The sequence below is a fragment of the Lycorma delicatula genome, chromosome 7, assembly GCF_047948215.1.
Source record: "Lycorma delicatula isolate Av1 chromosome 7, ASM4794821v1, whole genome shotgun sequence".
Taxonomy (NCBI): domain Eukaryota; kingdom Metazoa; phylum Arthropoda; class Insecta; order Hemiptera; family Fulgoridae; genus Lycorma; species Lycorma delicatula.
This window is the reverse complement of record NC_134461.1, coordinates 126,401,652-126,416,478: the sequence shown is the minus strand read 5'-3', so window position 1 is coordinate 126,416,478 and position 14,827 is coordinate 126,401,652. Positions and strand designations below refer to the sequence as shown.

General features: G+C 29.4%; 1 protein-coding gene across 2 annotated transcripts in view; it reads right to left on the bottom strand.

Annotated features, from left to right (window-relative positions):
• LOC142328224 (uncharacterized) overlaps positions 1-14,827 on the bottom strand; it is an 890,790-nt gene that overhangs the window by 578,520 nt on the left and 297,443 nt on the right. The window contains exon 2 of one of the 2 annotated variants that reach the window (XM_075371823.1): positions 8,040-8,132. The exons of the other annotated variant lie outside the window; for it this stretch is intronic. The gene's annotated coding sequence lies outside the window, so the exon portion shown is untranslated. The remainder of the gene's footprint in view (positions 1-8,039; positions 8,133-14,827) is intronic. 2 annotated transcript variants of the gene reach the window in all.

Genomic DNA, 14,827 nt, shown 5'->3' with positions numbered 1-14,827 from the left:
AGGATTACTAAGAGAATTATCGATCGATTTTGGTCTTTAAAAATTCCGCCATTATGGATCAAAGAAATTAAAGAAGACATGCAAGAATTAAACTTGAATAAATCCGAAAAATTTAAATTTGTTATTAAAGATCCAAATAAAAACTTTAAAGTAAGAACTCCTAATTATACAAAAAGGGTTTATTCAGAAGAGGATCGTAAAGCGAGATCATTAAGAATGACTAAATATTGGGAGAAAGTAAAAGCTAAGAACTTAAAGGATCAATAGCCATCATTTTAGTCTTTTCATAAGAAATTTAAAGATATCGGCAAAAAAGACTTGAATTATTCTGACTAAAGTGGTCCTTTGCGGCCTTAAAAGTAAAAAAAAAGAAAAAAAGAAAAGTACGCTTAAAGAGTCGACTACAAGTTGAATTAACTGTTCCTCCAGGTACGAATATAACTCATTACGAAAAAATAAACTCATAAGGAAAATTTCCAATATGAAAATTGTTTTAAATTTTTTTCTTTTAATTCTTGTTCCTCTGATTTTTTACAAAAATATCCGATATAAGCAAACTATAAAATAAGAAATAAATATTAAAAGACAGACTGCCAAAAAAAAATTGCTCTGTAATAGGATAATTATTAATATAGGACAATTAAAGAACGCGCGGGTGACAAATTTGTACATAGTATTTGTATATAGTACAATTTTCTTTTTTTAATTTATTTAATATATATATATATATATATACATAGATAGCCTACGACACCCTCGGTAACGTAAGAAGTCCAACGCAAGGTCATACATCTGAATCGGTTCAGTCGTTGAGCTGATACGGTGGAACAAAGATACGTAAATACAACCTAAATACATTACACTCTCCTTTTTGAGCAGTCGTGTAATAAACTGTTCTCAAAAATGGGAGATAAATACGAACTTCGGTTTGAAATATAAAAAATAAAAATGTTTAAAGAAAATTAACTGAAATCTATTTATTTTAATTTTCACCTAAAGAAATCTTTACTGATATCCTAATTTTGTAAACTAAAGTAAGATTATTAAAAGTGAAGGTTACCTGCTTTCCTATTAATTTAAATTCCTTTCAGCTGTTTAAATAAATTGTATTCTTAGATACTAACTAATAATATTGTGTATTTTTGTCAAAAGAATCGAGATCAGTTCACTGGTAAATATTTTAAATTAAGAAATATCAGAAATCTTTAACTTTTAAATATACTCGTATTTAATTAAAATAGCGTCTTGTCAAGTTTCCTTGAAACATTCATGTATAATCCCGTATAGATAAAATAGACAGAAATTGAAATAAACAAAATTATTGAAGTAAAAGCCATTTGGTTTAATTTTCTATGGAAATAAGTTGAAAATAAGTCAAATCTTATCGATTATTACAAGTGTTTACTTTAATTAAATAAAAAGTAATAGATATAGCTCGCTACAAAAAAAAATACGTTAATCACCAACGGTAAAAATTGTGATACAATAAAATTTTGTAACAATTACCTATTATCGTGTAAAAAGTTAGATTTGATAAATGAATGCTGAAGTAAATTAGTTTTTTTTTCTAACATTTATCAGTGAGAATCGAAAAAAGTTTATGTTAACAGAACGTGATTTATTCAGCAGATTCTTAAAATATTACGTATGAAAAATAATTTTGTAAAATAAGAATTGAATTTTCATTATTCATCTAGTAATGTAGTTATATGAATAAATTTATGCCAAAAAGTTTTTTATAAGCTCAGTCTACACAATACTTCAAAGAATTATTTAAAACGGCCCAAAAGTTCTTGATTCTTCGGCAAATATCGAAACAAACAACTATATAAACGCATAAATATATATAAACATATTCAAATCTCTACAAATTCAATGAGAATTAAATTAATTTAGTATTTTTAATGAAGTAATTATTTTTATTATGCAATAATAATATTCTCTACATTTAAATTAAATATATAATATTTAGAATCGACAAGGTTATATATATTTTTTTCCATGTAACATTATTTATTTAACTCTTACGAGGATAGCAGAGTCAAAGCTGACTGGAAAAAAGTTTTTTTTTTTTTTGTCTTCCGTCATTTGACTGGTTTGATGCAGCTCTCCAAGATTCCCTATTTAAAAAAGTTTAAATGATCTTAAATTATTATTTACACAATTTCGTCATCCTACTATAGTGGCGTCTTTCATCTGGAAGGTCCTCGGTTCGAATAGAAGTGAGAATATTTTTCGAGCTTATTTGATGAATTAATCATTAAAAATAAAAGATACAAAATAAAAATTAAAAATATTGGTGTGGATATGATAGAAAAATTATCATAAAGTTGCTGACAAACTATATAAATTTACCGAAAATATAATTACAATACTTTCAATGCTTTTAATTACAACATAATCTCTATGACAACCTAATAATAAATAAAAAAAAAAGGTAATATAAAATTTTATAATTTATAGGAGGTCTTCATGAATTACTAAAGATGATTTAACAGAAAATTTGTTAAGTAGTAATAATAATTTATAAAATGACCTTAAAATATTATAACTGTAAGGAAATTCTTAATCGTTCACTTAAACGTTAATTTAAGTGAGAGTTTTATATTTATTATTATTGTAAAAATCCCGTTATTATTTGATGACTAATAATTATTATGAAAAGTAAATTTAAATTACAGTGAAAATATACTGTTTCATCAAATTACAGCAAGAAATATAAATTTTAAATATTTAACAGTTGATTTATTTTTTTTTTACTTATAATTCTTTTTTTTAATAAAAGATTAATAAAAGAATTACATTTGATATTTGTAATTACAATATTATATACTATTAGAAAGGAAATAAAAACAAAAGAAAGAGTAACAGAATCATTAAAATTAACCAAAATGTAAGGATTGTTCCTTTAATTTTTCTCCAAGTTAATTATAGTAGTTAATATTAAAAAGTAAAAAACACAACTGCCAAAAAAATTCATTGCTGACAAATACTTCTCTTTAATACAGGCTAATTAAAGAGCGTGCGGGTGACAATTTTGTTTTTTTTTTGTCTTCAGTCATTGGACTGGTTTGATGCAGCTCTCCAAGATTCCCTATCTAGTGCTAGTCGTTTCATTTCAGTATACCCTCTACATCCTAAATCTTTTCTTCACAGATACTCCGATATCTACTACCGAGATAAAGAGACAATTTTGTATATAATATAATTTTTTTTTCTAATTTTTTAAATTTATTTAACCATATATACAAGTATATATATCCTATGACACTCGCGGTAACGTAAGGATTCCAACACGGGCTCATACATCTAAATCGATTCAGCCGTTGAGCTGCTACGCTACTACGGTGCAACAAACATACATACATCCTAAGTACATTACACTCCATTTCGGATAGTCGTGTAAAAAGTACGTATACGCTAAGTAATTCTTTAAAACTAAATTCATAGATATTTTAATTTACTATTAAACAGAATATCGGTATTTCCTTCTACTGAATGGAGTCAGTGTTTCATTGTTACCCACAAAACAAAATGGTACAAAAATTTGCTGCTTTCCTCAAGTACCTTTCTATGCTTATATAATACTCGTACATGTGTAAAGCATCTGAAGTACATATAAATAAGTAAGAATAAATAAATAGATCTTTTATTCTAACCCAGCGGGCCGGTCTAGTGGTGAACTAGTCATCGCAAATCAGCTGATATCGATGATGTAGAGAGTTTTAAGGTTCAAATCTTAGTAAAGGCAATTAATTCTAATTTGAATTGATCGTGGATACCGGTGTTCTTTGGTGGTTGAGTTTAAATTAACCACACATGTCAGGAACGGTCGACCTAAGACTGTACAAGACTACACTTCATTTACATTCACACATATCATCCTCTGAAGTAATACCTTACGGTGGTTCCGGAGGCCAAACAGAAAGAAAAGAAAAAAGATTTTTTATTCTATCGATACATTATAATACATTACATCACTTCAACAAATAGGATTGGATAGATATCCTACTACAAGGATAAAAAAAAATTACAAAGTATTTATTTGGGTGGTCCAAGGGGAAACCGTAGTAAAACACGGATCAAATCAGGATTAAATAATCCACAGTTAATTAGATAAAAAACAAAATTTGATTAAAATCATATCAATTAAAAAAAATATATATATAAAACATGAAATCATTGAAGATATAAAATACAAAAAATACATTTTTATTTAAATATATATTGCTTTCTACACATTAAATTATCAATTCAGAAGGCTTAATGAAAATAATTTGAACACATGTTTATGTACGATTAAACGGAATGCAAAAAATTCAGGGTTTTTAAATTTGAATAGGTATATACTTCTTTTTTTAATTCATAAATTAATACTGTTTTTGTAAAAAAAATATTTAAATTTTTTTTAAATGGTTCAATAATTTATTAAAAATGACAACGAAAGACTCTAAAAAAAGATTTTCTTGTTAACCGAAATATTCCATTCAGTTAATCAAAACTACTCTCTCTGAGAGTAATGATGATCATTAAACAGCCATCTGACTGTATAACGGTGATTTCTATCTGTAGACAGGACAAACGTACAACTTATAGAGGTGATATCAATAGCATTTTAGAGGACATGGCAGCTACTATGTTACAGAATATTATCTTAATGAAGATGCTAAAAGGAAAACAATTTCTTAGTAAACTAGGCATTTGGATCTTAATCATTTTTGAGAATTGCTGCGACATTTTTACTTATACACCCAAAACCCGTGGAATGTATTATTAATAAATTTAATCGATGTAGTGTTTATCATTTTCTACCGTTTTAAATTGAAAAAAGTAATTTTTTCATATTAATTTGATATAATTTGATTAAAAATGAAAAAATATATTGAAAAACACATAAATATAATTACGAATATTGTTCCTTTTTTCAATTGTAAAAAAACTAAGATTAGATGTGATCTTTAAGATTTATATAAAATAAATATGTTATAAATTTTGTAACAATATTTTATTCATTAACAGTTCTACCTTGTTTAATCTATTTGAAAAATAGAATGTTAAAATCACAAAAAAAAATTACAACAGATCATTGAACAACAAAAATAAAATCTACTAAAACATAATCTATAAATAAATAAAAAGCAGACAGAAGAAAAAATAAAATTTAAAAAAATACTGAACGAGTCAAGAACAAAAAATAAAATAAACCATGGTAAGTTATACAGCAATCACCATAAAAAACGTTATTCTTTAGTTAAAATACAAGTCAAACAAGTCAATTACAAGATATTTCAAAGGAATAAATATATAAATGAAAAATTAAAAAAAATTCAATAATATGACGGTACCTGGTACAGTATACTATACTGTAAACAATTTATCTTAATTCACTTCTGAGTCTATATACACAATATATGTGTGCGAATGTGCGTGTTACGCATTATATATCTTTTGTCTACCTGTTTTTGTAGAGTATTTCAAGAATAATATACGATCCCAATAACAACATTGTAAATGAAAAGTGAAATAAATAAATATTAATAAATATTTTTATACTTTCAGCAAAATGAAATTTATTTTTATTAAATATGCGTACAAATATACATACAGATATTAATAAAAGGAAAGTTAAAAGCAGGTTTTACAAGTGCATAGCCTGTTATGATCAAATTAAATGTTGTAGAGTAAATAATACAAAAAATATATATATATATATATTCATATAAACTAAATTATATATATAAACTAAATTTTTTTCTTCTAGCTATATTCTGACTAGAAAGACAAAATACATCGATCATAGAAATATTATGTATAATTACTATTCATTACAGAGAAAACAGGAAGAAAAAAGCTTCCACAAAGCCATACACGAAACAAGTGTAACAGGCTTAGCTTTATTAATATGAAGCCAGGTTCCCATGTAAACAGTAAATTTATAACATAATGGATAATAAGCACATGTATGAATGACCTTTCATTCACATCGTGTCTGTTTTTATATCCTGTCTACTAGACAGACTAGTTAAGGATCCGCTATGAAAATTTCGTAACAACTTCTCCTTCTATCAGGTACAAGATTACGAAGCCAGATTTTATCCAATAAACTACCAGGTACAAAGTAAATTGGACGGGCTTTTATTTTCAGCCGCCTTATAGGGGAGCCCCAGACAGATCTATAAGCAAAGTTGATCCGATCAAATTACACATAAGAGACGCGAGGTATTTCGGTTTTCCCCTTCTGTTTTTCATCATCACAAGATTAAGGAAGACCCTCTGTACCCCATTCTTAGATAATATTCATGTACTTTTTTCTAGAACATTATTTCTTGTATTATGTTATGTTTAAGTTAAATATATTAAACATAAAAAAAAAAAAAACCATAAAATAGTTTACAATTCAGAAGGCGTTAATAAAAATTATTTCAACACATAATTGGCTCTTAAGGTGGCGTCCGGCATACGCCTCTGTCTCGACTGAGGTGGTGCTGGTGGTGACTGGGATGCCGCCACTACAGCAGCTGCTGGCGCCTCGTGCGCAAATTTATCAGGGTGTGTCTAAGAACAATGACAACACAACTGTTTACAGGGATTGGCAAGCCAGGTGGAATGCATCCACGAAAGGGAGGTGGACGCATTGTTTGATCGCGCACATTGAGCCGAGACGAAGTTTGGCGAACGGGGATTCTGGCCGACACAATTCCTGACCGGCCATGGGGTCTTTCGTTCATACCTGTGTGGACGAAGAAGAGCTGAAAACCTTTTCCGCCCCTACTGTCGAGAGTTAGACACGCCGGAACACGTAATATTCCAGTAGCCGCGGTGGGACGAGGAACGCCGAGTAATTGGTCATCTCGAGGTGAGGACCATCGTTGCAACGATGTTACGAAGTTCGGTGGACTTCGACAATGTGACGGGGTTTGTATCGGGAATACAGCAACTGAAATATCGGGAAGCTAGGGGGTGAAGGACAGCTCCGTGCGGAACTGCCCTTCGCCCGTGCTAACACGGGTGATCGGTGGTGATGAAGTGAGGGGATTCTCGAGCCCCTGAGCTAAAAGACTTGAGTCCCAGCGGGGCCATCCCCGTTACAGGGAACCACAAAGGACCGAGTCCCGGTTGCTTGGTGATGGAGGCCGGAACGGCATAGCCGGGCCTGGGGTTTCCCTCGTCTGGCGACTAGAGGCAAAGGCATCTCCCGCAATCGTGTTCATGCTTAATTGGGGGTCTGTTTCCGGGAGGTTTGTTACCGGGCCGGTCTAGTGGTTAACTCTTCATCGCAAATCAGTTGTTTAACAGCTGATTTTCAAAGTCTAAGGTTCTGACGTTCAAATCACAAAAAAATTGATTTTTTTATATGGATTTCAATGCTAGACAGTGGATACCGGTCTGCTTTGGTGGCTGGGGTTCAATTAACCACAAATATTTTGTTATTTCAATAATTTCATATGTAATATTCCATACGATGATACTTAGAATAAAAGAGATACTTATAATCGTCCATTAAGAAATGTATAGAATGAAAAATGTGGGAAAGAAGAGATCAGGATTGCCCTAGGAGAAAATATTTGACATACAACAGGCCGATTGGTGTACTTAATTCATTATTTAAATCAAATAAACAGATAAAAACGTTTTTAAACAACTAAGCAGATCTGTTTAAAAACAATCATTAAACCAAAGAAGTTTTTTCAAAACTATGTAACTGAATAAAAAAGTATACGGTTTTTATGATCAGAATGGTTTTTATCCTTCTACGTTATTCATACATATGGCATACGTACTTGAAGTAATATTTCTTATTTAATTCAGATTTTATCTGTTACTTCTTGGTATTTCTTTTACGGTTAATTAAAAATCTATCTTTCTCTCTTTTTAATTTAATACAATTTCGATGAACTGGATTGGATGTTCATTATCGCGTGAAATGTTGATTTAATAAATAAAACCAGGAATGTGAAAATGTCGCTTAATAACAGAACTAAAAAATTATTTATTTAAATAACTAAATACCGAAAGAAAATAAAATAAAAACTATTTACCTTAAAAAGAAGTTTCTAGTTTTTCTTACATAAAAAAGAAAAGAAATGTGTTACAGCGAAAAGGGAGAAGAAGAAGACTGGATTATAATGTACCTGCAACAAATTAAAAAAAAAAATAATAATAACAAAGTATTGTAAACAGTTAATATTCAACAATTATACTGTAATTAAAAAAAAATCATTAAAAAATGAATATCAATGACTAAAATCAGTCACTTATTTTTCTTCGTTCTCCATTTTCTCGAACCTCAAAAAATGTTACGTTTGTAATACTTTGGCTCCCAGATGTATTGTTGAAAATATTTTTGGGAACGACGGTTATTTTTTTCTCATTACCATTTTCCAAATATGGTTCGATAACAGTAACAGTAATTTAATTTACTAATTTTTATTTTTTTGCGTGAATTTTAACGATGTCCTGTTTTAACGATAAAGTACTGAGTGTAATTAAATTAAACCATGTAACAGAATTCGATATATAATATCATATATAATTCTTATCTGTAATTTGCCAAGCCATGTGACTGAATCTGATGTACATAAAGTGTAATTAAATTAAACCATGTAACAGAATTCGATATATAATATCATATATAATTCTTATCTGTAATTTGCCAAGCCATGTGACTGAATCTGATGTACATAAAGTGTAATTTATCTTTTATATAAACCAAATATACACTTTGACTTTCATATACATCGTACTTAATGTACCAGGTGATTCAAAAAGGACTTCACAACTTCAAAACGTATAAAAATTGATTGGGATAACTTATAGATTCGGTTGAGGTCTCATTTCATAGAAAAACACATCAAGTTTGTCACCCAACTTTGGTTCGATACGGCTTCTATTTGTAATGCGTCATATCCCACCTGAAGTCGATTTCATTCCAGACTGTAGGCAGCAAGTCGGGCGTTACCTCTGCTGTTGCGGCGTTAATTAGAAGACTTGGCTCAACAAAATCAGCAGGCAAATGTAGAACATAAACCCGATTTTTAATGAAACCCCACAAGAAAAACTCTAGCGGGGTCAAATCTAGGAAGCGAAGTGGCCAAGCAATTGGACGTTCACGAACGATCTACTGACCTGGGAATCTAGTATCAAGAAAATCTCGGACTTTTAGGCGGTAGTGGGATGGCGCCCTGTCTTGCTAATAGTAATGTCATCAATCCTGATCATGGTCTGACTGAATAATTAGAAAATTTTAAAGCACGTCTAGATAAACAAATACCATGTACGGTTGCCTCCTGGAAGAACGGGACGTTCTATCTAGAAGAAGAACGATATGTCTCAACGAAGGTTTGGTGCCAAGAGTAAATTGTACGCCCACTAGAGGCTCTCTGCCATACTTACTACGAAAATTACGTTGAACTACACTTGCTGAGTGCAAATCGTGGAACTAAAACACAATCTCTTTTTTCTGTTTAGCCTCCGGTACCACCGTAAGGTATTACTTCAGAGAATGAATGAGGATGACATATATGAATATAAATGACGTGTAGTCTTACACAGTGTCAGGTCGACCGATCCTAATCCGCCAGGTTGGTGTAGTGGTGAACGCGTCTTCCCAAATCAGCTGATTTGGAAGTCGACAGTTCCAGCGTTAAATTCCTAGTAAAGCCAGTTATTTTTACACGGATTTGAATACTAGATCGTGGATACCGGTGTTCTTTGGTGATTGGGTTTCAATTAACCACACATCTCAGGAATGGTCGAACTAAGAATGTACAAGACTTCACTCATTTACACTCATACATATAATCCTCATTCATCCTCTGAAGAATTATCTAAACGGTAGTTACCGGAGGCTAAACAGGAAAAAGAAAGGAAAGGTCGACCGATCCTGAGATGTGTGGTTAATTTAAAGCCAATCACCAAAGAACACCGGTATTCACAATCTAGTATTCAAATCCGTATAAAAGTAACTGCTTTTACTATAAATTGAACCTTAGAACTCTCAACTTCGAAATCAGCTGATTTGCGATGACGAGTTCACCATTAGACCAACCCGGGGCGTAATAAACCAAAACACACAGTTCCGCACCAGTAAAGTATCCATTTTTAACAATACTGGTGGGCGAATTCGGTACTAATGAACTACGCGAGTCAATGTATTTTGGTATGAAATGAGACATCAACCAAATCTGGACGTTGTCAATAAAAGTTTATACGCTTTAAAGTTGTGAAGCCCTTTTTGAATCACCGGTACAGGGATTTTCATCAGATATTTAAAATTTGTCGATCAATCATGAGTCTTAAGTTCTTCGGATAAAATTTTATTTAAATATTTTTTTTTAATTTTCAATAATTTATAAGGTATTATCAGTTTAGATAATAAATCTTGCGGTAATTTTTACTGAATCACGTCTTTCTGTTTTCTAGATTTAGTTATAAAAAAAAGAAGAAAATTGAAGGAATGATCTTATCAAGGAAGTTATAATAATATTTCTTATATACTTCTTTACTGTAATATAAAACAAACAGATTTCAGTAAAAGAGCACAACTGAAGTGGAACAAAGATATACATTAAGTAGAAAGTATTAATATGAGAAAAAGAAAACAATTATGTACGTTTTTAACTATTTAATTCCGTAACACGAAATGAGGTATACAGTTAAAACTTTTCAAGACGGAATTTAACTGTACAGATAATCCATCCAAATATTAGTATAAATTTCTTAGGTATTTCTAATACATTTAATTACAAAACTATAGCTGCATCCGGATGAAAGCTTTTTATAATTACTATCATTATTATACTAGAATTATTACCTAACTCTTTCGTCTGGTATCAAAAAAAATGTTAAACAATTTAAAATAACTAAGGAAACTGGTATTCGTTTATATACTAGCAAATCGAAAATAAGAGATAAAAAAATTAATTTCATTATATATACATAACACGTTGTTCGAAATTAAAAAAGGTATGAGAAAAGTTACAAAATGAATAGGCTAACTAAAATACAAAACAGTCCCGCTATATCATTATTATGGCAAAATTATGTACTTTGCAACATCAAAAATATAACTTGTAGATACACATAATATACCATTATATTAATTATAATGATAATACATAAAAGTTTGAAATGTTAGTACAATACGTAATGAGTTACAAGTAACCTATATTAATCGAATGTTCTCAGTTATATTAAATCTTCAGATAAAATCGAGACATTCAATCTGAAATAAATCTTTTCAAAACTAGTACCTTATGTACTAATAATCAGTAGCTTTAATACAGCTGGAAATGAAATGTCATTGAATGAACGTTATTATACCGTAATAATTTAATTACCGTAAATAATTTTTGTATGAAAAGATAGAAATTCTTTGAAGTTCTGTTACTGAAAAAAAAAGATCATAAACTGAAGGATTTAAATGTCACAAATTAACAGAAGTATAAGAATCAATAACCGAACCGTGGACGGGAAACATTTTGAACTACAATATTTCCTTTTTTTTGTCTTCAGTCATTTGACTGGTTTGATGCAGCTCTCCAAGATTCCCTATCTAGTGCTTGTCGTTTCATTTCAGTATACCCCCTACATCCTACATCTCTAACAATTTGTTTTACATATTCCAAACGTGGCCTGCCTACACAATTTTTTCCTTCTACTTGTCCCTCCAATATTAAAGCGACTATTCCAGGATGCCTTAATATGTGGCCTATAAATCTGTTTCTTCTTTTATTTATATTTTTCCAAATGCTTCTTTCTTCTATTTGCCGCAACACCTCTACATTTGTCACTTTATCTACCCATCTGATTTTTAACATTCTCCTATAGCACCACACTTCAAAAGCTTCTAATATTTTCTTCTCAGGTACTCCGATCGTCCAAGTTTCACTTCAATATAAAGCTACGCTCCAAATACTTTCAAAAATGTTTTCCAATGAACTACAATATACAGAATTTTAAGAAACTGTCGAACCTTTGAATGTTTCAACCAGTAAATGTAGAACAATGAATTTCACAAATGCTCTTGTATGTAAACTACATATTTTTATCGATAATAAAATACCTCAATGAGGCACCCAAGGAGCCTCATGTTTGTCGCCCAAGGAGCGACAAAACAATTTTAAACGCAAAGAATTAGGTTCTTTTTTAATAAACCATATTGGAGAATCCTTCTGTTCAATTTTGAATTTACGTTACATCGTTTATTACAGTTGGGCAATATAATCGTTTTTAAAATTCTTGAAAATAAAGTAATATTTTGGCTCTTTTAGTCCCGGAAAATCTTAAATGATATAAGTTATAACTATTAAAGGCCGGATAGTTTAACAATTTCAATTAAGTATTAAACCAAGAAAGATCATTTAATTGGGTGTTACGTTTTAAAATATACTTGTTGATTAAAGACATGCTACTTAAAACTGATCGAAATTCATAAAAATTATGATACACCTTCAAAATATTTGTATTCATTACTCATCACTTATCACGTTCAGAAAAAAAATGTTTTATCAGACATCTTCTCACTTCGGTCACTCCCTTTTCGTCTCGTGGCTGATATTGATGTATGAACTTGAAAAATTCCATATAAAATGAAAAAAAGAAAAAATTTCCTTCCGGTAACTTCAAATTAAACGTCCATTTTTTTTTTTTATTTTTTAACGGAATCAGCTAGTAGGTCATAATTTTATAACAAGTACGTGACCGAAAAGGCGTGGTCGTTTTTAGTCACAAAGTAACCACCTCGGAAATAACTACGCCTCTGGATATAAAAACATAGTTGTAAAACATCTTCGTTTCTTCTACTCCTTCTTTAATCATATCTTAAGAAGATCCTCCAGGAAAGTATTCTAACACCCGCTCCTCTACGGAGAAGATAAAATATGTGATAATTAATTAAATAGTATTAGAATACGAGTATTTTCTGTTTAAATCAAATGTGACATTATATTTTTAAGGAAAATAAAAAAGTGCCTATATCAGATTTTGATAAATGTTGTTTAAAATAAAAATTAACAAATTTGATTTTCCTAAAGTTTGCTGTATTGTATTATTTTCCTGGTTATTATTATTTTTGTTCTATTTTATATAGGTGAAACATTTTTTAATAGTTCTTTGTAAATGAGTTTTTATTTAATTTATTTTACGATTGTCTTTTGTATTTAAATTTATTTTTTATCATGTACTATCCATTTCTGCTCCCGACACAAAAATAAAACAAAAAAGAGCAGATTATTCATTTAGTAAAAAGGAAATAAGTTTACTAAGCTTCTTCATTCCATTAGACCTTTTTAGATTTCATTACATTTCCTTTCTTCTTTTCCTCTTCTTCCCGTTGTTTCCAGTACTTTTGTATTCATTCCTAGAGTGATTGTTTTTTCTCATCTGTAAATTTTCTGGAGCTGTTCTGTGGTTTTTCATTTCCATCTAGTCTGAAATCCTCAATTGTTTTTCGAAACTCTATTCTATCTATTATTATTTTTTAGAATTTTTTTTTAGTTTTTCTAGGTTTTACTTTCCTCCTTCTCGGTGCCACCCTATTTTTATTTTTCTGTATCTTTATAAAAGTTAAATAATTAAAATTTTTGCAAGTCTATTGTCACTAATTCTATAAATATAGTAAAAAAAAAATCACATTCTTTTTTATCCCATTTCCGTTTCTAAATTTTTTCCTTGATTAATTTCTTTGTCAGATTTTAGATTATAACTTTCCCTGCTCTTTTGGGTTCAAAAATCTTCCTTATGATTCTTCTTTTAAAAGAATTCTTACATTACTTTCACTAAATTTAATTATTAAATAAAATTTACTAAATAATATTTAATAATTAAAAAGAAATCTTATTGTTTTTTTTAATTTACCCACTTTATAAGGTAAAATAAAATGAATATGTCTCAATAATATTTTCTTTTGAAAATATGTAAATATGAATTTATACATTATAATGATATAAATAGATTGAATAAATCAATTATAAAATTAAAACTTAAAACAAGAAATGGAGAAAATATATTCCTGGTACAAAAACTAGTCGAGAATTATATGATAGCATCATGGTTGAGTATACGACTGGAATCTTATGATATACAGTTTAACTGAATGATCGATATTTCTTTGTATCGAATAAAATTTCTTTGAAATGGAGAAAAGAATGGTTTATAAATTATTCATATACAGAATATTAAAGGAATCATATATCCTTCTATATAATACATTATAGAGCCGTATGGAATATTATGCACTACAATAGAAATAAAAATAAATATCACAACAAAAATTTAATAAATAAACAGAGAAAAAACTATTATTATCATCAATAGATTTAGTACAAATAATAATTTATCAATTTTTTAAAGTAGAATTCGAAAGATTCTAGATGAGAAAACAAGAATAATGGTTCGCAACAAAAAATTTACTTCAGATTTTAAACTAGACAGCCATCATTATCAACTCAGGTTGACTGTTTAAAAATTAAAAATCATCAAGTTTTAAAAGTTTTTTTAGTGTTTTCTTATTTTTTAATTTGTTTTAAATAGCTTTTGAATACTTATTTCTCTGTTAAAAAAATGAAAAAATCTTAAAGGTCAAATTTTCCCTAAAATGTTGAAGCAGAAGGAAGAAATGTATAAAAAATAAACCTATGGTTTTACGATAGAAAGAGATACATTAACTTTTCGCTATATAATAATATCTACTTCGCTGTTTCTTATGTATATGGTGCACGTAAAACAATTGAAACAAAAAACGTAGCAGTAAACGTTTCTTACTCTGAGAGTAGATAATACTTTCATTTTACAACCCCAGGCTCTATGGAAAACAAAATGAAGATGT